Below are 22,189 nucleotides of genomic sequence, written 5' to 3' on the forward strand. Positions count from 1 at the left end.
GACAGATAAAAAGTAATAATGTATTGTCTCTCTTTCAGGAATTTGCATTATTTGGCACAAAAAAAAATCAGCAGTCAATATTTTTTCATTTTTGTTCATGCTTTTCTTCAATTATCTCTAAATGGATTCAGTTACACGCTGGCTGCTATTTATGTCTATAGTTCAATGACCATGGCTATAATATCTATTCTCTATGTGAAACGTTTGGGCAAAATTTAGTTGAAAAGTAATCTGATACTCACATATTTCTCCAATAATGGTGGGGGGTGGTGGGGTGGATGGGAGAGGAAGTTAAAGTGAATTAAAATATTTTGGGTCAATTGCATTGGCCGACTATACATGCAGATAATGCATAGATCATCAAGAATCATGAGAGAAAACATCAATGTTATCGGCTTTCACTGTAGTGGAGCACAGGATCATCCTTGCTGTATGCAATACTAATGACATTCCTTGAGTTTTTTTGATGCAGTATCAGAGGGGTGGGCAGATTTTAATGCCCTCCCCTCCCTGGTGGGTGTGCTGGCAGATGGGTGGATGTTGGGTGCGGATCCTGTCTCTATCTTGATTAAGTCTGTGATGGGAAGATTTGTGAATAGGATTCCTGTTCTGCTTAAGGGCCACATCTGCTGCCTTTGATATTAACCCAGCAGTGGGTGCGGGGGGCTTCACACGTGGGTAGCCTGACCAGCAAACCCATGTGGTGTTGCTGGGAGGTTCCCAGGGGAGGGGTCCCTTGTGTAAAGGCACTCTGTGCCTGATTGAGGGACACAGCATCGGGAAAAGGGACCAACTGAAAGTCAGCTCCCTGTCCTCGCAGTTGACCACCACTGCCTCCTCGCCCATGACCTCCACCCTGTGGCTCTCACTCCACCGTCACTTGCCTGAGGCCTGCGATCCAGCGACAATATTAGGTCTTAGGTGTGTGCCTTACCGTGCCTTCCCAAATAGAGGTGGTGCAGGGCTCCAGCTGATGAACATGATCCCTGTCTCCTGCATTAACTATTGCCTGGTGGATGAGAGTAATGCAGTTGATGTAGTGTACATGGACTTGTAAAAGGCATTTCAGAAAGTGTTACATAGCAGGCTTGTGAGCAAAATAGGAGTTCGTGGAACGAAAGGGGCAGTGGCAGCATGGATACGCAATTGATCGAGTGACTGGAAACAGAGGATAGTGGTGAATTATTGTTTTTTTTTGACTGGATGATCACTGTTAGGAACCCTCTTTTTCTTGGTATCAATTATATTAACCTAGATTTGGGGGTATAGAGCACAATTTCAAAATCAGATGACTCAAAATTTGGAAGTATTGTGAACTGTGGATTGTGTTAAACTTCAAAAGGACATATTCAGGCTGGTTGAGTGGATGGGCAAGTGGCAGAAGGAATTTAATGCAGATAAGCGCAAAGTGATATATTTTGTGAGGCAAAGTGAGAGAAGGAATCTAGTTATTTATTAGTGTCACAAGTAGGCTTATATTAACATTGCAATGAAGTTACTGTGAAAATCCCCTAGCCACCACACTCCAGTGCCTATTCTGATATACTGAGGGAGAATTTAGCATGGCTAATGCATCTAACCAGCACGTTTTTTGGACTGTGGGAGAAAACCAGAGCACCAGGAGGAAACACACACAGACATGGGGAGAACGTGCTGACTCCACACAGACAGTGACCCAAGCTGTTGATGGAGTTCTAAAGACAGTTCAGGGCAGAGAGACCTTGGGTATATGTGCACAGATCACTGAAGGTGATGAAGAAAGTGGGGAGCATGGCTAATATCACATGTAGGATCCTGAGCTTTATATATAGGGGCATAGAGTACAAAAGAACATTATCATAAACTTTTCTAAAACATTGGTTTGGTCTCAACTGGAGCACTGTGTCCAATTCTGGGCATCACACTTTAGGAAGGAAGTGGAGGCATTAGTGAGGATGCAGAAAAAATTCATGAGAATCATTCCAGGGATGAGGAACCTCAGGTATGTGGATTACTTGGAGAAGGTGGAGCTGCTCTCCTTCGATAACATCAAGACGCGATTTTATAGAGGTATTCACAATCATGAGGGGGTCTGGACAGAATAGATAGGGAGAAGGTCTTTCCATTGGCAGAGAGATTGGGAAGCAGTTGACACCCATTTAAAGGTGAATGCCAAAAGAAACAACAGCAGAATGAGCAAAATCTTTTTCACACAGTGAGTGATTAGGACCTGGAATGCACTGCTTGAGAGTGTGATGGAGGCAAACTCAATCAAAGCATTCAAGAAAGTATTAGGTAATTACCTGAAGAGAAAAAATATCACGGCTACAGGAAAATGTGGGGGAGTAGAACCAAATTAACTGCTCTTGCAGAGAGCCGGCACAGACATGATGGGCTGAATAGCCTACTTTTATGTTGTAACTGTTCAAGGATTGTATGATCCCATGATCCAGCACTCACAGGGTTAAAACACACATCTCTTTAACCTGTGCTTAACGCTCTCTCCACTCACATTGTCTGTACCTTTAAGACTTGATTACTGGTAAAGACTCGCATTCCAATCATTATTTTGTAAATCGAGTTTGTGTCTTTATATGCCCTGTTTGTGAACAGAACTCCCACTCACCTGACGAAGGGGCAGCGCTCCAAAAGCTAGTGGCTTTTGCTACCAAATAAATCTGTTGGACTTTAACCTGGTGTTGTGAAACCTGATAACAACATGAGAATATTTAAATAAATTGGTCTTTTCTTTGCTTCACGAGATTCTGATTTGTCACCTTTTTGTCAGACATTTCCTGTTATTTATACATCCTGCGGCTATCACACGCATAACATTGCTAGGTGATATATATTACTTGTAAGAAGGCAATGGTGTTGTTTGTGAAGAATCAGACAACACAGTATTCTGTCTCTCACTTGTAAAGCTCACACCTAATCATTGTGAAAGCCTCATATATCTCCCTCTTAAGTAAGTTTATTATTGAAAGGGTTTATCCAGTTCAGTAACAAATTCCTTAACTGTTCAAAATAACCTGTAGGTTGGGTGAATCAGTAATGGGCTGTGCTCCATTGTCCATTGTGTCCTTGGCAAATAAAAAGTGGATGTACCTATCATAAGACCATAAGACATAGGAGCAGAGGTAGGTCATTCGGCCCATCAATTCTGCTCTGCCAATCAATCAGACTTTGACTGATGTGATAATTCTCAACACCACTTTCTCACCTTATTCTCACAACCCTTGATTCGTTACTAATTAAAAATCTGTCTATCTCAGCATGAGATACTTACCTCAGGATAACACAGTTTGTATGATGGTTGTTAAGTTTGGCATGCAATTGTAACATCATGCAATTCCAAGATTTCTAAAGTCCTGGAACTATCACATACTGTCATCGGCAACATATTTGTTTTCTATAATTGTGCTAGAAAGAAATTGCCTTTCTTGTTAAATTTATCAAGTTGAAGAGCCCTGACTGAATGGATCAGTTTATGCAAACAAAATATTGATTACCTCAACCAGCTGCTGAAGCATGTCCCAAAAGATCCAAGTTTCAAACATTCATTTGTATCTGCCTTTAACAATGTGTTAGATGCATGTGTCACACCTCCTCCATTGCTGAGCATTGCAGAGACAGTTGTGAAGAGGCCTGAATGTTTATGAAAGAAATAAAACCCAAGATTAGAGATGGCGCAGTGGTTAGCACTGCTGCCTCACAGCAGTGAACCTGCAGAGTTTCACTGGCTGTCTTGTCTGGAGACAATACACATCTTTTTAGCCTGTCTTGATGCTCTCTCCACTCCCATTGTTTTGTTTCTTAAAGACTTGATTAGTTGCAAGTATTCGCATTCCAATCATTATTCATGTAAATTGAGTCTGTGTCTTTATAAGCTCTGTTTGTGAACAGAATTCCCACTCACCAGAAGAAGGGGCTTAGAGCTTCGAAAGCTTGTGTGGCTTTTGCTACCAAATAAACCTGTTGGACTTTAACCTGGTGTTGTTAAACTTCTTACTGTGCCTCACAGCACCAGGGAGCTGGGTTCGAATCCCAGCCTGGGTCACTGTCTATGTGGAGTTTGTATGTTCTCCCCCTGTCTGCGTGGGTTTCCTCCGGGCGCTCTGGTTTCCTCCCTCAGTCTGAAAGACATGCTGGTTAGGTACAATGGCAATGCAAACTTCTCCCTCAGTGTGCCTGAACAGGCACCAGAGTGTGGTGACTAGGTATTTTTCACAGTAACTTCATTGCAGTGTTAATGTAAGCCTACTTTTGACACTAATAAATAAACTTAAACTTAAAACTTAAGAAAATGCAAGGCAAGGAAAGCAAGAGAGAAGAATCCAAGGCTGCCAAGAAAGGGGAGGCTTCTGTGCCCAAGGCTTCATTGATTAACATGCTTATATTTCCAGCATCGGATGAAATTTAATTTTTTTTGTACATTTTAAGTTTTCATTTTTGACATTATAAATTTAGAATTGGTTATGATACCCTAGGGTTACTGAATCTAACCAGTTGGAAGTTTTGTGACTCGTGTACATCTGTTCCAGATACAAATCTATCTGATATTTGATTGGCTTCGATATCATAAAGGGTCAAGTTGCAATGGAGATAAATGCAAAATACTGCTGGAATCCGAAACAAAAACATAAAATGCTGGAAAATCTCAGCAGGTCTGACTGACCGCACCTGTGGGGAAAGAAGAGAGCCAATGAGTCAGGTTTCTTTTTCTCTCACAGTACCAACATGGTTGTTAACAAAGTTATAAATGGGATTCCCTCCCCACACCTTGCTAGCTCACTTTCCTCCTTTATGACTCGAAACGTTGGCTCGATTCTCTCCCCACAGATGCTGTCAGACCTGCTGAGATTTCCCAGCAAGTTGCAATGTAGAATGGTTGAGATAATAATTTGAGTTACTGAGAAAGCAAGATGGCAACGGAAAGAATTTTCAACAAGGTTTGCATGTCTTTGCGAGATATTGACTGGTGACAGTTTGTTTATGCGTGATTCAATCTTTTACCTGCACAGTCACCTTATGGGAAGCCATTCTTTCCAGTTGCAGTTATTGTGATTTGCTGTTACTTAATATTCATATTTGAGCCGATCAAGAAAACATGACATGGTGGATTTTCTGTATATCAAAGTGTTAAAAGATGCAGACCAGATGCTAAACCTCTGTTTGAATAGTTTGAGTTGAAAAGTTTGCATGGGACACGTTGTAAACTTGGTATGGTTTCACTGAAAATGTGTTACAATTTTGGAAATACATTGGTAATACAGCTTTCAAATAACCTGTCATGGAAGAGTAACAAAGCTCATAGAATCCCTACAGTGCAGAAGGAGGCCACCTGGTCCTTCGAGTCTGCACCGACCACAATCCTACCCAGGCCCCACTTCTGCAACCCCACATATTTACTCCGCTAATCCACTGACACTAGAGTCAATTTAGCATGGCCAACCCACCTCACCCACACACCTCTGGACTGAGGGAGGAAACCGGAGCACCCGGAGGACACCCATACAGACACGGGGAGAATGTGCAAACTCCACACAGACAAGGCTGGAATTGAACCCAGGTCCCTGGCGCTGTGAGGCAGCAGTGCTAACCACTGTGCCACCATGCCGCCTTTTCCATCTTGTCTTTAAAATTTGCTCCTCAAGTTTGTAAGACATCGCTCTTTTTTTTGGGTGGGATTCCCCAGCTGTGCACGCCCCAAGACCGGATATTCCCACCTGAGCTCAACAGGCCTTTAAATCATCTGCCGAATTTTCTGTCTCTCCCGTTATGATTCCTGCGGCCAGTGAGATGGGAGAATTTCGGCCCGAGTGTGGGATGTTCCTCTCCCTCTGCGGTATGTTCGGTGTTTTGAATCGAATCCACCCCTTGCCACCAGGAAACCCTGGTGGGGTGTGCGTCATTAGCTGGTCCATAAGATCTCGCTGGTGTAAACGGCAGTAGGATTTTGGCGCTAATTTTCAGCCAATGTAAATGATTTATAGATATAAATCCCTGAGGCACACGATAGACTCATTCAAAAGATTTATGCCACTGTGTCCCTATTTCTTTCCAGATCTTGCATAGTAGCGATAAGGATGCACAGTCAACTTGGAGAAGCTGAACATTGCTAAATCTATTTGTGTTAGCAAGGGAAACAGGCATCACACGCAAATTACATAGTGATATGTTTCTATGTGATTTACATCAATAGAACCTGGGCAGAAACAATAGAAAGAGGTTTGCATGATGACAGCATTTCTTTAAGATAAACACTATAATGGGATGCTTCATGTAGTAATGTTCACCCATGGCTCATTCAGAGACAATTTAAAAAAAAATCCAGAGTCCCCATTACAGATTACTGATCACAAACTTCTAAGATTATTCACTGCTCCCAGAATGAATATACTGATGCTGCAAAGAAAACGCTGATTATTTAGAAATGAAATGAGCAGGCCATAATTTTTGCATGGCACTTTTGGATCCTGATAGGTAGTCTCTCAAATCCATGCCCATCTTTCCTGGAACTCCATGTTTGAACTCCAGTCAGGTTTCTGTTTCTCTCACAGCACTGAAATGGCTGTTATCAAAGCCACAAATTCAATTCCCTCCCAACACCTCTTGACCTCGCTTTCGTCCTTGAAGATACTCCTTAAATCCTACCTGGTTTGTTATCTGACTTAATATCTTCTTATGCGCTAGGTGTCATGTTTTGCTTTATAATGCTCCTCTGAAGGGCCTTGGGATGTTTTATTACATTATTGTAATATTTTTTTAAATGAAAAAGAAGAGGAATCTAGACTTTTCTTGAAAGCTGTGAATTTTTTGTCACGCCTAGCCGGACTGTGGGTCAGGTTCGATTGCTTCTCTGCGCTGGCAAAGCTGATCTCAACATGGGTGATGACAGAGATTTGGAAATTTACAGCTGCCTTCGACTCCCTGGATTGGGAAAGGGAAAATCAACCAGCATTCCCTCTCCTGATTGCTATCCAGTGAAACCCCCAGATTGATGTGAGCTTGTGTGTGGGTGAATGTCATATGGCCACACAATTGGAGCCTTACTGTGATGCTTATGTGGTTGAACAACCTGCTGACCAGGCTTGAGGACAGAAAGTAATGACTATGATAATGACCATAGTGGAAATGGTATGACTTCTCACTCCCAAGTAAAATGATATGCCAGATATTTCTTTAGGAAGATAGTAAGTAACATTGTTACTTAAGACAGTGATATTACTGTAATTAATATGGATTTAATCCAGTTACTGTACTCAAAATAATCATGATTTTCCCGCACCTCTCCACACACACAAACGCACACTCACACGCTGCCCAGACAAAGAAAGCTCGACATAAAGTATGAAGACTTTTTCTGTAAGTAGATTCTCTGCGCTGGTTTATGAAGGAATTGTAAAGGGTGTGTTACGTCAATGTTCATTGATGTCAAGTTGAAAAGGCTCATTTAAATGAAGCTAATTACCATCAATTTCTTGCTGAAAAAAAGACTTTATGAGTTAGGTTAGGATTCTGGAGAATTTGGGCTTTAAACTGTTCTTAATAAAAATGGGATCGAAATTTCACTTGTGTGTCACTGAAACTGGTCAATGCAAAGATTAATAGAAGAGCTATATTTTACATGTAATATTTTTTTAATTTATGTATGGGAGATGAATCTTCCAGCAAAGGCTGAGTGACCTTTCCATCCTTCCATGGCCACTGTAACAACTTGTAAATTGAGCTCAGTTTTTGAACTCCCTTCTTGTTGTTTCCAATCACTGCAATGGAAATAATGACTTTGCAATGGGGTTTGTTACTGCTGTTTGAAAGTGGTGATTGAGTCTAAAATGACCGTGAACTAACTTGAATGGTTGTGGACGCTGTGGAGCTCTGACAGGGTGTTTCCTCCAAGTGTCAATTCTTCAGGTTGCCTCCTCCCATTGGTTATCTATAAACAGATGTAAAGTTCGCCATTGTCCTAATGGCCACAGGCTGCTCTCCCCTTTGACGGGGAGAGCTGAGTAGCGGTGTTTTAACCTGAGGTTCACCACACCCTCAGGCCTGGTTGAGAAGGCAGGGCCACCATGAATGACGTCAGCCAGTATGGGAATTGAACCCACACTGTTCTGCATCATAGTGTAGCAGTCGGCTGTTTGTTTGTGTTTGTACAAGATTTGATGGAACTCAATCTTGTTAATGTGCCTGGGCTGAAGCTTTCATCATACCTGGAGTTAAATGGCCAAAAGTCAGATCAGCTGCCTGTTACATCTCTTTTCATTTTAATTTCCATTGAAGTCAGTGTCCTACAACAATTCATCAAGATTCCTTTGACAACACCTTCCAAATCCACGAGCTCTACCATCTACAAAGTTAAGGGCAGTTGATGCCTGGGAACACAACTAACTGCAAGTTTCCCTCCAACCTACACACCATCCTGATTTCGAACTATATCGCAATTTCTTCACTTCCTCCCTAACAGCGCTGTGGGTGTATCTACACCACATGGACTGCAGCACTTCAAGAAGATGGCTCAGCACCACTTTCTCAAGGGCAATTAGGAATGGGCAATAAATGCTGGCCTAGCCAGAGATGTCTATATTCTATGGAAGAATAAAAAACCGATGAGTGGTTGATTTGTTGTTGTCCAAAGTCAAAATTATCCGCAGTAAGTTTTATTTAGATTCAAATCTGGACCCAGAGAGGAAGGCTGATGAACTGCATTACACAGTCCACTTACAACTCTTTAAAGAAATGTTTCCCATGTCAGATTTCTCCCTTCCTCTCATGGAGTCATTGATTCTTTGCTGGGATACAGATTTAAACACAGCCAACTCCTGGTAGCTTGCCCGAGTAGCATTCAGTCATCTCTGTTGGATTAGAGTTAGTGCCACTTGGTTATTCAAGGTAATCCCGCTGACAGTCTCCTCACCTAGTCCCACCTCTGCATACTTCAAACAGGGATTGCCAGATAGTGGTTAGATCCTGAATCCTGGCCAATTTTCCTCTCATACCACCAAGGACGCTAAACTCAATTTCCCACCATGTTTGCAGAGCTCCGCTAATTTGGCACAGAGCAGATATCGGATTTGGACCCTTGGCTTAGCCACACAAACTTCAGTGAAATATGTTTAGCAAAGTATTTTGCAACCCTGTTGACATTGTCCAACCTGTTCAAATGTTTGCTAGAAACAAAGTCATTGGCCGGAATTTTACTGCCCCACCCGCCATGGGAATTGGAGCGGGCAAGGGGCGGACAATGGGAAAGTCCATTGACCTTGGGTGGGATTTTATGGTTTCAGGACGAGCAATGCCATAAAACCCTGCCCATTAGCTCCATATTCAATTCAGCAAAGGTCTATTCCTATGAAGCGCAGAAGTTGCTCTACCATGTGAGGATTAAGCAATCTGCCTGTTGTGTTCAAATGTGTGAAGCATGTGGGGGTATTACTTCCCAGTGAGCATTGAAAAGCGGCTGCATAAAATTTGACAGAACTGAATACATGTGATCAGGTGAACTGTGTAGTGTTGTCAGATGTAGGTGCAGAACTAGTGCTCATCAGATATTGAATCTACATCAATTCTGCTTTAATTTGCTAAATGTTTTAAAGCAATTAGGGTTGACACTATTTCTATAACTTGCATTCTGTTCAAATGGCTCCAAGCTATTTCCTTTTCAGGACTTGGTTCAGAATAGACATACATTTGAATTTCGCTCATTTACTCATTACTTATTTATTATGACCACTTAACTAGGGTGGAATTCTTGGGCTTTTGAAGCATGTGTTGAAGGGATCCCTGGGGCTACCAAAGCAAAACTTAACAGAGCAGACACCTCAACTGTATTACCCAGGAAGAAGAGACGGGTAGTAATTGAGTCATCAAACATGGTGACTGCTATCGATGTTAACATTACGAACAGTTTAGTGTGGATTCATCGGCTGAATCAGTGCAGAATGATTTTGTGTAAAATTGCTTCAGTGGTGTAATATACATATAAAAACAGCAGTTTTTTATTATTTAACATGAAGGATTTGACTTAATGGAATGAGCAAGGAATCTAACATGGCGTGACCAATTTCGTTCTGTGGAAAATATTTTTTTAGGACAGCTCTTTATTCTTTATTTTCATGGGGTGTGGAGATAAGCTCACACCCCCTTCCTCAAAATCATTGACCTTTTCACAAGTACCGCTAAGTAATTTGATTACTGTAGGTAATACTGTAGGTGGATTGGCCATGCTAAATTTGCCCTTAGTGTCCCAAGATGTGTAGGTTAGATGGATTAGCCATGTGAAATGTGTGGGGTTACGAGGACAGTGTGGGGAGGAGGCCTGGGTAAGATACTCTGTCAGAGAGTTGGTGCAGACTCAATGGGCTGGATGGCCTCCTTCTGCACTACAGGGATTCTATGATACTGTGTTGGACAGTGGTTCAAGTTAATGTCAAATAAATAGATTCATTGATTTCTGCATTACTTGTCTCAACTAGAGCTAGCAAACCAATACAAACATTTGAGCTATCCTAGAACACATGTGTGCAGCATACCAGTGGTGATTAGCTGAATGTAATAGTGGCGTATTATGGTGATTGTTAATGTTCTATTCTATATAGAGCCGGATGTTGAATTTGGGTTATTGGTCCATATGGTTAGGTTGGGTTGTTCTGGAACCAGGTTACATGCTGCAGCTCCTGAGCTGCTACACAAACACTACAATTAATGTTGTGACGCAAACTCAGTTCAGAGAGCAATTGAAGAATATGCTGAAATATTCCTTTACTTGAATTGTTCAACTTATGCTCTGATTTCACATGCACTTAACATTTCTAAATGCCCATCATCAAATTCTAACATACTATTGGACAGTGAAGAAACGTCTATGAATGCATACAATTATGCTAGAGAGATCTGTGGAGCATTGTAATTTATCATACGCTTATCACAATAGGTTTCTGACCCACTATTAAGGGTTTATCTATTGTTGACTTTATGTGCAGCTATTTTGCATATATAATCACAGAAACGAACGGAACTTCAAAAAAGTAGTTAATTGTGTTGTGTTTCTTGAGACATGTTTCTTGTCATACTTTGAACAATCATGAGGATATTGAGTATTATGGACTGTTAAGATCATACTTTGTGAAAGTGGGCACAAAACCTGTTAAGGTGGCTCTAATTCATAGATCGTAGAATCCTTACAGTGCAGAAGTAGGCCATTAGGCCCATCGAGCCTGCACCAACATCAATCCCATCCAGGCCCCATCCCCACAAACCCACACCTCGCCAATCCCCCTGACACCAGCTGGCAATTTAGCTTGGTTAATCAACCTAACCCGCACATTTTTTTTTTAGAAACCCTACAGTGCAGAAGGAGGCCATTTGGCCCATCGAGTCTGCACCGACCACAATCCCACCCAGGCCCTACCCCCACATATTTACCCGCTAATCCTGCTAATCTAAGCATTTCAGGACTCTAAGGGGCAATTTTTAGCATGGCCAATCAACCTAACCCGCACATCTTTGGACTGTAGGAGGAAACCGGAGCACCCGGAGGAAACCCACGCAGACACGAGGAGAATGTGCAAACTCCACACAGACAGTGACCCAAGCCGGGAATCGAACCCAGGTCCCTGGAGCTGTGAAGCAGCAGTGCTAACCATTGTGCTACCATGTCGCCCACGTCCTCCTGACACATCTTTGGACTGTGGGAGGAAGCTGGAGCACCTGGGCGAAACCCACGCAGACATGGAGAGACTTGCAAACTACACACGGACAATCACCCAAGGCCAGAATTAAACCCGGGTTCCTGGTGTTGTGAGGCAGCAGTGCTAATCACAGTGCCATCGAGCTGCCCATGTTAACATGTTGCTGTGGGCATTTAAATTGTGGACATCTTTGACCAATAGTTATTTCATCATGGACTTGAATAGGGATACATTGCAGCCACTTGTGAAGTTTGCACATATCATTGTTTAAGAGTGAAACAGCATTTGAGGTATTGGGGATCTCTAGACTGTTGGTCTCCAAGAGTCAATTTGAACAAAGGAGAATATTTGAGTCCAAATTGGGGCAGAGATGAGAGGGAACGCCCATTGTCAACTGCCATTGTATCATGATGGTGTGGACCCCAGAAACCTGTGATCATGTGAGAGAAATTAACCTTCAGACATTGCAGTTTAAAATATTGCAGTTTCCTGATCAAAGCAAATCCAGCAGAGAAACATCTGAAACACCCAAAACAACTAAAACCTCTGAACCATCTAAACCATCACAGCTGAACATCTTCTAATGCATCCAAAGCACTGTACTTGTTCCAGCTTCGGAGTCTACCTGAGAACCAAGCTCCAGGCTATTCATCTACAGCTGACATTGCAGCTTCATGCGAATCCTCTGTTTCTAAAAGACCTTTACTTCAACTAAAGGATTAATTTAGCAAATAAGATATTAGGCCTGTAATGACATAGAGACTGACTTAAATCCCATTTTTATAATTACGGCTTTGACTTCATAGAATCCCTACAGTGCAGAAGTAGGCCATTTGGCCCATTGAGTCTGTACTGACCACATCCTACCAAGGCCCTATTCCCGTAATCACACATATTTACCCTGCTAATCCTCCTGGCACAAGGATCAATTCAGCATGGCACCTAACCCGCACATCTGGAGTGTGGGAGGGAACTGGAGCACCCGGAGGAAACCCATGCAGACACGGGGAGAACGTGCAAACTCCACACAGAAAGTGGCCTGAGGCTGGAATTGAACCTGGGTCCCTGGCGCTGTGAGGCAGCAGTGCTAACTGCTGTGACTCTGTGCCGTATATGTATTTAGTCTTTGTGTGAGTGATGGGATGGGAGTTTATGGCCTCACTTGAGAGAGATAGAAATTCCTGCCCAAGGTCAACAGACATTTCCATTGTCTGCCCCTCGCCCGCTCCGATTTTGTGGTGATGGTGCGAATGAGATGAGTGATTGAGGCATTGGGCAAGATTCTTTGGTCTCCTCTCAGTGTTTTTCTCGGTGGCAGGCGGTGGCATATCGTTAGCTGGTGGTGGAATCCTCTAATCTCGCCAATGCCAGCGGGAATTCCCATTGAAGCCACCCCATGCCGGAGAATTCTGGCCTTTCGTTGTAACCATCTGGGGCAAGTATGTGATCATAAATAACTTTCTTCATTTTTAAAATAACCAAAAGGTCCACTGCTGGAATTTATTTTAAATCAGGAAAACTCACTGAGGGAAAGAAAATACATGTAACCGACACACAAACATCCTGATTACATACTGGTAGGGACTGCACAAATTCTATCTGGAACAGACTTGGGGACTTGTCTGGGATTTAAGTCTATTGCAAGCAAGCCAATGTATGCCTAATGTATGCAGCCCCTCATTTGAATCTAATTTAAATCCCATTAGCAGGCCCAGGACTGAAGTCTCTGGGCCCGCTAGCATCACCCCCACCACCACCCCCCCTCCCCCCACAACCCCCTCCCCGCCATCCCCCACCAGGAGTATTCCACTCCAGCGGAGTTTACTATAGCTCCCCAATTGTGGGTTGCTGGTGGCCCAACCCCGTTGGAGTAATGGGAGGCAATTAGAGCCCCCCAGAGGGTCAGGCAGCGGTGGTTGCCCCTTGGCATTGGCATCTTGGCAGTGCCAGCCTGGACGCCCTGGCACTGCTGAAGGGGCAAAGTGGCAATGCCCAGGACGCACATTGGCACTGCCCACCAGGCATGGGGCTATGCCACGGGAATGGGGCCTAATGGGGATGGGGCCTGATGGGAGGGCCTCTGGGTTGCTGGAGGTCAGTGGGGGTGGAGGAGGGAGGTCAGTGATCGGGAGCTGGCATTTAGGGTGGGGGGTGGCAACCTGCTGGGGGTCAGGGTTGCAGGGGGGTCGGCACTGCAGAGGGGGGGGTGGTTTGGGACTGCCGGTGGGGGGGAGGGTGGGACGGGAGATTGAGGTAGACTGGGGGGTGGGGTGGGCACAAGGCTGGTACAGACATGTCCGGGATATCAGTGATTGGGCCGAGTGGGGGCTTGGAAGGCCAGTGATGCGGGGGTCACGGGACTGGCCTGTGATCAAGCCGGCCAGCAATCGGAAGGCCGGCAGTGTGGGTGTCTGCGCCTGCACCGAACTTGGCACTGACAGATTGGAGTATGCGCAATGGCCCGCTCAGCGCTAGGCTGCCGGCTGCTCCAGCGGGAATAGGCCCTGCCCACTGGTTTTTGGAATGAATCACGCTGGTGCACTCTGCAGTGTGCAGAATGTGGGAGATTCAGTTTGGAACTCCCGCTGAAAAAAACCAGCGTGATTGATTCCAGTTTTTACGCGAATTCGACACTTAGAATTATTTTGGGAGAATCCCATTCATCATTCTTCCAGCGTGGACTATAAAACTCAACAACACTACAGTTCGAATCCTTTAGGGGTTTTACAATCTAGCATAACATACCACAGAGGATTAAAACTCATTTGGAAGTTTTGCCTGTAAACATTGTATCGTGTGCCGCAGGCTGTTGCACAGTTCAAGGATGTAATGCATTTAGTAAGGAACGTGATATTGGTAAACTGCTAGAGTTTTATTTTTAGGGCTGTAAGTAACAATTTGTTGGATTGTAACTGCCGTGTATTGTATGCTAGCTAGCCTATATCCTATCTTAAATGTAACACAGCCAAGATACATGTTTTTTCACTTTCTGACCTGACAATTCATTGAATGTTCTTCCAAGCAGGTTTCGCGCTCACATCCTAACAGTGGGGCCCATGTGAAATGGCTTTGCTTTACACTGATACTGAAAGGCAATCTGATTCTGTATTGAGGAGCGAACTTAACATTGGAGCAAAGAAGAGTGTGACTCTTTGAGAGTGACTATCCCACCTCACTTCACTTAGTTTTGACCTTGACGCTCACTTTACGCCCCAGATAAGAACATAAGAACGAGGAGCAGGAGTAGGAAATTCAGCCCCTCGAGCTTGCTCTGTCATTCAATATGATCATGGCTAATCTCATCTCAGCCTCAACTTCACCTTCCTGCCTGCTCCCCATAACCCTTCATCCCTCGACTAATTAAAAACTTATCTATCTGCTCCCTAAACTTGTTTAGTGTTCCGGCCTCAACTTCACCTTCCTGCCTGCTCCCCATAACCCTTTATCTCTCGACTAATTAAAAACTTATCTATCTGCTCCCTAAACTTGTTTAGTATTCCGGCATCCACTGCACTCCCAGCTAGAGAATTCCACAGATTCATGACCCTTTGAGTGAAGTAATTCCTCCTCATTCTGCCACCCTTTAGCCTAAAATTATGGCCTCTCATTCTAGAATGTTCAACAAGGGGAAACATCTGCTCTATGTCTATCCTGACAATCCCTTTTAGCATCTTATATACCTCAATTAGATCTCCTCTCATTCTTCTGAACTCCAGTGGGTATAGGCCTAAACTACTCAATAGATGTTTGGCATGGTGGATGAAAACAAAACTGTTAGATATGGCATTTGATGATAAAAGATTGTGAAGTGTTAGCACGTGGGGTTGGGTGAAAACAAAAATGCAGCTTTATTAATGAGCTGTTGCCTGTACAAAAGTTTGATTTGACTTGGCAATAGCCCACAAGGCAGCCAATGATGTCACAAACTATACACGTGACTAGAATCTTAAAGTGACAGTGCAACAACACAACAACAGGCCCAAGTATTTAACAAGCATATCCCCCTTTACTTCTAAGACCAAATAACAATAAATAACCATTGTATTTTACATAGTCATCAAAACATATTTACAAAGGCAAGTAATGCATCATTACACAGTAATAATTCAGTTAATAGGAAGGTTGATCAGGTGGGCATCTATTCCGGATTGGTTGCTTCAGGGGTTTGGTTGTTCTTAACATTAGAGATACTCCCTGGTTCCTCAGAAGATGTCTCTACCTTTGAGGGGGTAACAGTCTTACTGGCAGAAGGAAGACCAGCAGCAGAAAGAGATTTGTCAGCAACCTCGGTTTCTGCAGATTGACTCAAAGTCACAGTCACAGTTTCTGATGGTATGGACAGCTGTTCATCCAGAGGTGGCTCTGACATGCACTGGAATATTGATGTGTGTAGTTAACAACTGATCTGCATGTCATCTCCAAACTAGTTCATCTTCAGTTTGTACTGTATAGCAGAAAGGACCAGTTTGAGCCAATACAGTTGAAAGAACCCACTTTTTGCTGGTGGTTTGGTGCACTCCAAAACTTGCTCTCCTTGTCAAAACAAACGTCTTTTGGAATTAGCTTCTCTTCTTAAGATTTGTGACTGCTAAGTGCATTCTACTGTCTCGGACGTCCCCTGCAGTAAGAATAGATCAAAGGTAGTTCTCAGCTTTCTCTTCAGTAGTGGCAAAGCTGGGGAACTGAGTGGTCACGTGTGTGGTGTTGAAATACGTCACCAAGAAACTGTTTAGATGGATATTCAATGAACCTTGGTCTTTAAAGTCCTCAATGAATGCTTCAAGGAATGGACAAACCTTCTGGCCAATCCATTCACTGATGGGTGTTAAGCTGCTGATTTTATGTGTTGGATACCATTCACCTTCAGATAATCTTCAAACACCTGAGCCATGAATTGCGGTCCATTGTCATTCACGATTTGTTCTGGTTTTCCAAATCTAGTGAAGGTCTCATCGAGCTTTTTGATGTTTTGTTCTGCATTGTGCTAATGACTTCACTAGAACAATGTCCAGCCATTTGGGATGTGCATCTATGACAACCATGAACATGTGCCCTTGGTATGGACTAGTAAAGTCGATGTGTAGATTTTGCAAAGGCCATTCCCGCAAATGCAATAGGTACAACGGTGGTCTCTTCCTTACCTGCACACATGATTGACATAGTTGTGCTTTTTACTCAATCTGGGCTTCTTGTACTGGTCATCAGAAGTAGCTCCTTGCAAGTTTTTTCATTTGAACTGTGCCTGGATGTCCTTCATGTAATTATTCCAATACTCTTTGTTGCAAGTTTGGAGGAATTATTACCCTCTTCCCCCAGGCATCCGCCCTGTACTGTCAACTCTCGACTTCTGGAAACATATGATTTTAATTAGGGATGCATTCACATTATCCTCCCTTTTAACACAATTTCCAGTACCCTTTCCCATCATGGGATCACTTCTGGTTTGTTGTTGGACTTGATCTACAGTCACTGGAATGTGGTCAATCTGCGACAAATAGAATCTACTGAAAACACTACCTGTAGTCAAAGGCAGTAGTGACAATGCATCAGCATTGGCAAGGCTCTCGGAGTGACGGTACTTTATCTTGTAGGAATGTGTGGATAATATTAAAGACAATCATTGAAGTTTGTTTGCGGGAAGCAATGGAATACCTTTATGCGGCCCAAATACAGTTGTTAAGGGACGGTGGTGTATCAGCGGTCTGAAGTGACAACCATAGAGGTATTGGTGAAATTTCTGCACTCCAATGATAATGCTCAGTGCCACTTTCTCCAACTGAGTGTGATTTGATTCAGCACTTGGCAAGGTACGTGATGCGGAACCTATTGATTTATCTTCCCCTGATGGTAGTATATGTGACACCATCCGCTTCAACTTTGCATGGCGAGGCATCAGAGGCATGTCGTAGTGGTAACGTTGGGTTGAAATGCACCAACACTTTTGACTTCTTTAGCTGACTGATAAGCTTCTGTGTACTCTGGTGTCCATTGTCATGCTTGTTTTGTGCACAACAAATTTTGCAATGGTTTAAGTAGGGCTGCTGGATTTTAAACAAATTTGCTATAATAATTCATTAATCCTAGCAATGATCTTAACTGTGTTACATTTGTTGGTCATGGAGCCTCCCTAATAGCCTCCATCTTCTTAGATGCCTTGTGCAAACGCTTACTATCAATCACATGGCCTAGATATTGTATTGTCGTTTGAAAGAAGTCACACGTGTCTTTCCTGACATATAGACCATGGGGTGATTCTCCCAAAAAAAACTTAAGTGCCTAACAGGTGGGAAAACGGGAAAACAGGCCCCCTTCTCCCAATTGTTGGCTTTCCAACCCTCTCCCTGATTGCTGGCTTCCCTGATCCCACTAACCCCCCCCACCCCTCGCCTGATCACTAGCCTACCTGACCCCCCACCCCTGGGCCAGCCCCAATCGCCAGTCCCGCATGATCAGCCCCGATTCCCCCTGCCATGTGCAGCTCCGATCGCCCTTCTCCCTCCCTTACCCACTGATCCCGTTGTGCAGCAGGTTCCGTCCCCCACCGCCACCAATCGACCTTGCATACAAGTGGGCCCCTATCCCATCTGCCCCCGTTCCCTGGCACTGCCCGTACCCAGAGGGCACTGCCCAAGGGGCACCCCACCCCTACACCCGACTGCCTGGGGGGGGCCTCAATGGCCTCTGAGCCCACCTCCAGAGTGATCACGACTGATCCCCGTTGATGGGGACCAGTTTCAATCCCCGCTAGTAGGAAACTCTCCTGGTGGGGTGGGGTGCATAGGGAAACAGTGGAGAGCCCAGAGAATACTGTCCCGGGCTCGCTAATCATATGCAAATATGAATTACTGATTACCATATGGATATTCACATTTCCATATGATTATGATTCCCTATGACTGGCTGGTCGCGAATCCCGCTACAGGTCTCCCTGTTGATGTGTCCCTGTCTGTTGCGCGACTCGAGCAGAGCAGTGGGCCGGGAGAATCCCCCCCTCCCATCCCCCACCACATCCAATATGGCTTCCAGGTTTTGAAGAGTTTCTATTCATTGGTACCAGTGATCAATATGTCGTCAAGGTAATATTGGGTAGCACAGTGTTCAGCATTGGTGCCTCACTGTGCCAGGGATCAGGGTTCAATTCCGGCTTCAGGTCTTGGAATTCTCTTGGAATGGAGCTTGGAAGAAGGAACCACCCTTTCACTGACCCAGCAGCCCGCAGGATTAAACCTGTTGGGCTACACATTTGGTGTAGGCCTCTCCCTCTGTCCATTAAATCAGAGTGGTGGTGGGATGAAGCTCTAAATTAGGAATTCATTGCCCAGTTTAGGGCTACAATTGGGCCATGGGCGGCAGGCCCAAATGCGCCTTTCTTGGGGCCATAAAATCATGACGGTTTTGGGTAGTTCCATCACCATTGGCACACCGCCCTAATTTACCAATCCACCCACCTATTTTCCCACTCATGGATGGCCTATAAATTACATGAAAGCAGTGAAGTATGAAAGCAGCTCCAGTAAGCAGCCATTTGAGCTTTGATTTGAGCTTTGCACTGATGTGGAATATCTGCAGCTCTGGCAAACTCCCAAATGAGAAATGCCCTGATAGCTGGGCTTTGGTTGAAGAGGGCAGTATCCAGAACATGTGTGTGAATGGATGTGAGTGAGTTTTTGGATGGAGAGCAACCTTCCTCTATTTGTTTCTGTGGAGTGTAAGGGTGATTTATTTAAGTGCACAGCCTGATGTGCACAGTGGTTAGCACTGCTGCCACACAGCGCCAGGGACCCGGGTTCAACTCCCGGCTTGGGTCACTGTCTGTGTAGAGTTTGCACATTCTCCCCATGTCTGCGTGGGTTTCCTCCGGGTGCTCTGGTTTCCTCCCACACTCCAAAGATGTGCGGGTTAGTTTGATTGACCATTCTAAATTGCCCACAGTATCCTGAGGTATGTAGTTAGTGGGGTAAATGTGTGGGGTTAAGAGGATAGACCCTGGGATGTGATTGTTGACGGTGCAGACTCGATGGGCCAAATAGTCTCCTTCAGCATTGTAAGGGTTCTATGATCATTCTTCTCATGTGGCTGCGCACGTATGGTATTCTAAAGATACTGACTTGATTTGGTCTGTGCCATGACTTTGTTTAGTGGGAACATTGATATGGCGCTACCTTGAATTGTAGAAGTTAGAAAGAGCCGGAAATCATGGGCAGGATTTTCCAGCCATGCTCGTCCCAAGGCTGGAAAATCCCGCCCGAGGTCAATGGACCTTTGCCTGGCCCGTGTCCCCCTTCGATTCCCATGATGGGGGGGACGGGAAGATTCCGCCCCCTGCGTGTTAACAGCTGCTCTTGGAACTTGCTCGGTTTTCTTTGTGGGAATGGAAAGGAATTTGGCATGTTTTTCTCACGAACTTGGCCTGAAAATCTTTCTACCTTCGTAGGATATTGCACGACTGGAATTAATTATCAATTTAGCTTCCACCATGTCTATATGATGCAGGCTGAATGGACTGGTTTGTTTTTTCCTGACCATTCCTTGCATGTTTAGAGCCAAGCACCAAAGGTGGGGCTACTTTTCAGCAGTGTTCTTGTAGAACATTCCACAAGAATGGTTAGAAATTGACATGTCGGGGGGAATGAAATGTACTTCTCCTATTCCGGCTATAAAAATGACAAAATTAATGAGGAAAGATATATTGGGAATTTTTTACCCTTAGAAACAGATGTGTTTGGGTGTGATAGGAAGTTAAATGTTAGAATTTTCAAATCCAAAGGCAAGCTGCCTCAAATCCACCCACTTCCAGTTTGAACATAGGAGGGGAAAGTAGCAGATGATTAAATTGCTCTCAGGAGGTGACTCTACAGGCTTTTCCAGCAGCCACCATTTTAACAAGGTTTCCATTTTTAGTGCATGTTGACCAGGTTTCCCAGGTCTTGGAAAATCTGGCAGCCATAAGGAGACAAGCAGACCGATTCCAAAGGAAACTGCCTTTACCGCACTCACTTGTGGATCGAGAGGAGCGGAAATGTATCCTTCAGGCCCAGCAAGTTAACCCGCCCCCTCACTGCGACCTTTTTCACTGCTCCCTCTCATATCATAACATCTCTGCTTTTCATTTCTTTCCCTCCAGTAAAGAACCCCAATGCTTGGTTTGCAATGTTTTCATTCCGAATTAACCTGTATACAGTGAGTGTGTATCAGCACTGACAGATCCCTGTGGCTTCACTACCCAACGTAGGCATCTATTTTCCAAGGAGTATGTGACCACTTCCTTCTTTCTACTAAGGCGAACCAGCTCGTATCTATCTTTATTGAAATTCAATTGCAAATTACATAGTCATTTAGCAAACATATTAATGTCTCCTTTACATTTTGTCACTTTCTTCCTCAGTTTTAACAAAATATTCCCTAAATTTGATTTGATTTTTGATTTGATTTATTATTGTCACATGGGATACAGTGAAAAGTATTGTTTCTTGCGCGCTATACAGACAAAACATACAATTCGCAGGGTACATAGGGGAGTAGGAAAGGAGAGGGTGCAAAATATAGGGTGGAGTCCTCCCCAAAAAATTCTAAGTGCCGAATTCGCATAAAAACTGGAGTAAATCCCACTGCTTTTTTCAGCAGGATTTTCAAAATGAATGTCCCACACTCTATGCATCACAGAGTGCCCGAGCATGAACCTCGATGAGAATCCGGGGGCGGGGCCTATTCCCACTGGAGAGGCTGGCAGCATAGCACTGAGCGGACCACTGCACATGCACCGATCTGTCAGCGCTGAGATCGACGCATGCTCAATAGCCGGCCTCCGGATTGCTGGCCAGCCCCATGGCTACGCATCGCAGGCTGTGCGACACCCCCCTCCATTCCCCGATTGTTGGCCTCCTTGTGGCACGGTAGCACAGTGGTTAGCACTGCTGCTTCACAGCTCCAGGGACCTGGGTTCGATTCCCGGCTTGGGTCACTGTCTGTGTGGAGTTTGCACATTCTGCTCGTGTCTGTGTGGGTTTCCTCCGGGTGCTTCGGTTTCTTCCCACAGTCCAAAAACGTGCGGGTTAGGTTGATTGGCCATGCTAAAATTGCCCTGAATGTCCTGAGATGCGTAGGTTAGAGGGATTAGTGGGTAAATATATAGGGACATGGGGGTAGGGCCTGGGTGGGATTGTGGTCGGAGCAGACTCGATGTGCCGAATGGCCTCTTTCTGTGCTGTAGCGTTTCTATGGTTTCTATGGTTCCTATGGGACCTGCAATACAGAAGTGGTGGCACATAATTATTGTGGGCGGCACGGTAGCACAGTGGTTAGCACTGCTGCTTCACAGCCCCAGGGTCCCGGGTTCGATTCCCGGCTTGGGTCACTGTCTGTGTGGAGTTTGCACATTCTCCTCGTGTCTGCGTGGGTTTCCTCCGGGTGCTCCGGTTTCCTCCCACAGTCCAAAGATGTGCGGGTTAGGTTGATTGGCCAGGTTAAAAATTGCCCCTTAGAGTCCTGGGATGCATAGGTTAGAGGGATTAGCGGGT

General features: G+C 44.4%; 1 long non-coding RNA gene across 1 annotated transcript in view; it reads left to right on the forward strand.

The window, feature by feature from the left end:
- The window catches only part of LOC144503862 (uncharacterized), a 125,366-nt gene that overhangs the window by 5,620 nt on the left and 97,557 nt on the right, over positions 1 to 22,189 (forward strand). The window lies entirely within an intron of this gene.

This window comes from Mustelus asterias, chromosome 2, assembly GCF_964213995.1.
Source record: "Mustelus asterias chromosome 2, sMusAst1.hap1.1, whole genome shotgun sequence".
Classification (NCBI taxonomy): Eukaryota; Metazoa; Chordata; class Chondrichthyes; order Carcharhiniformes; family Triakidae; genus Mustelus; species Mustelus asterias.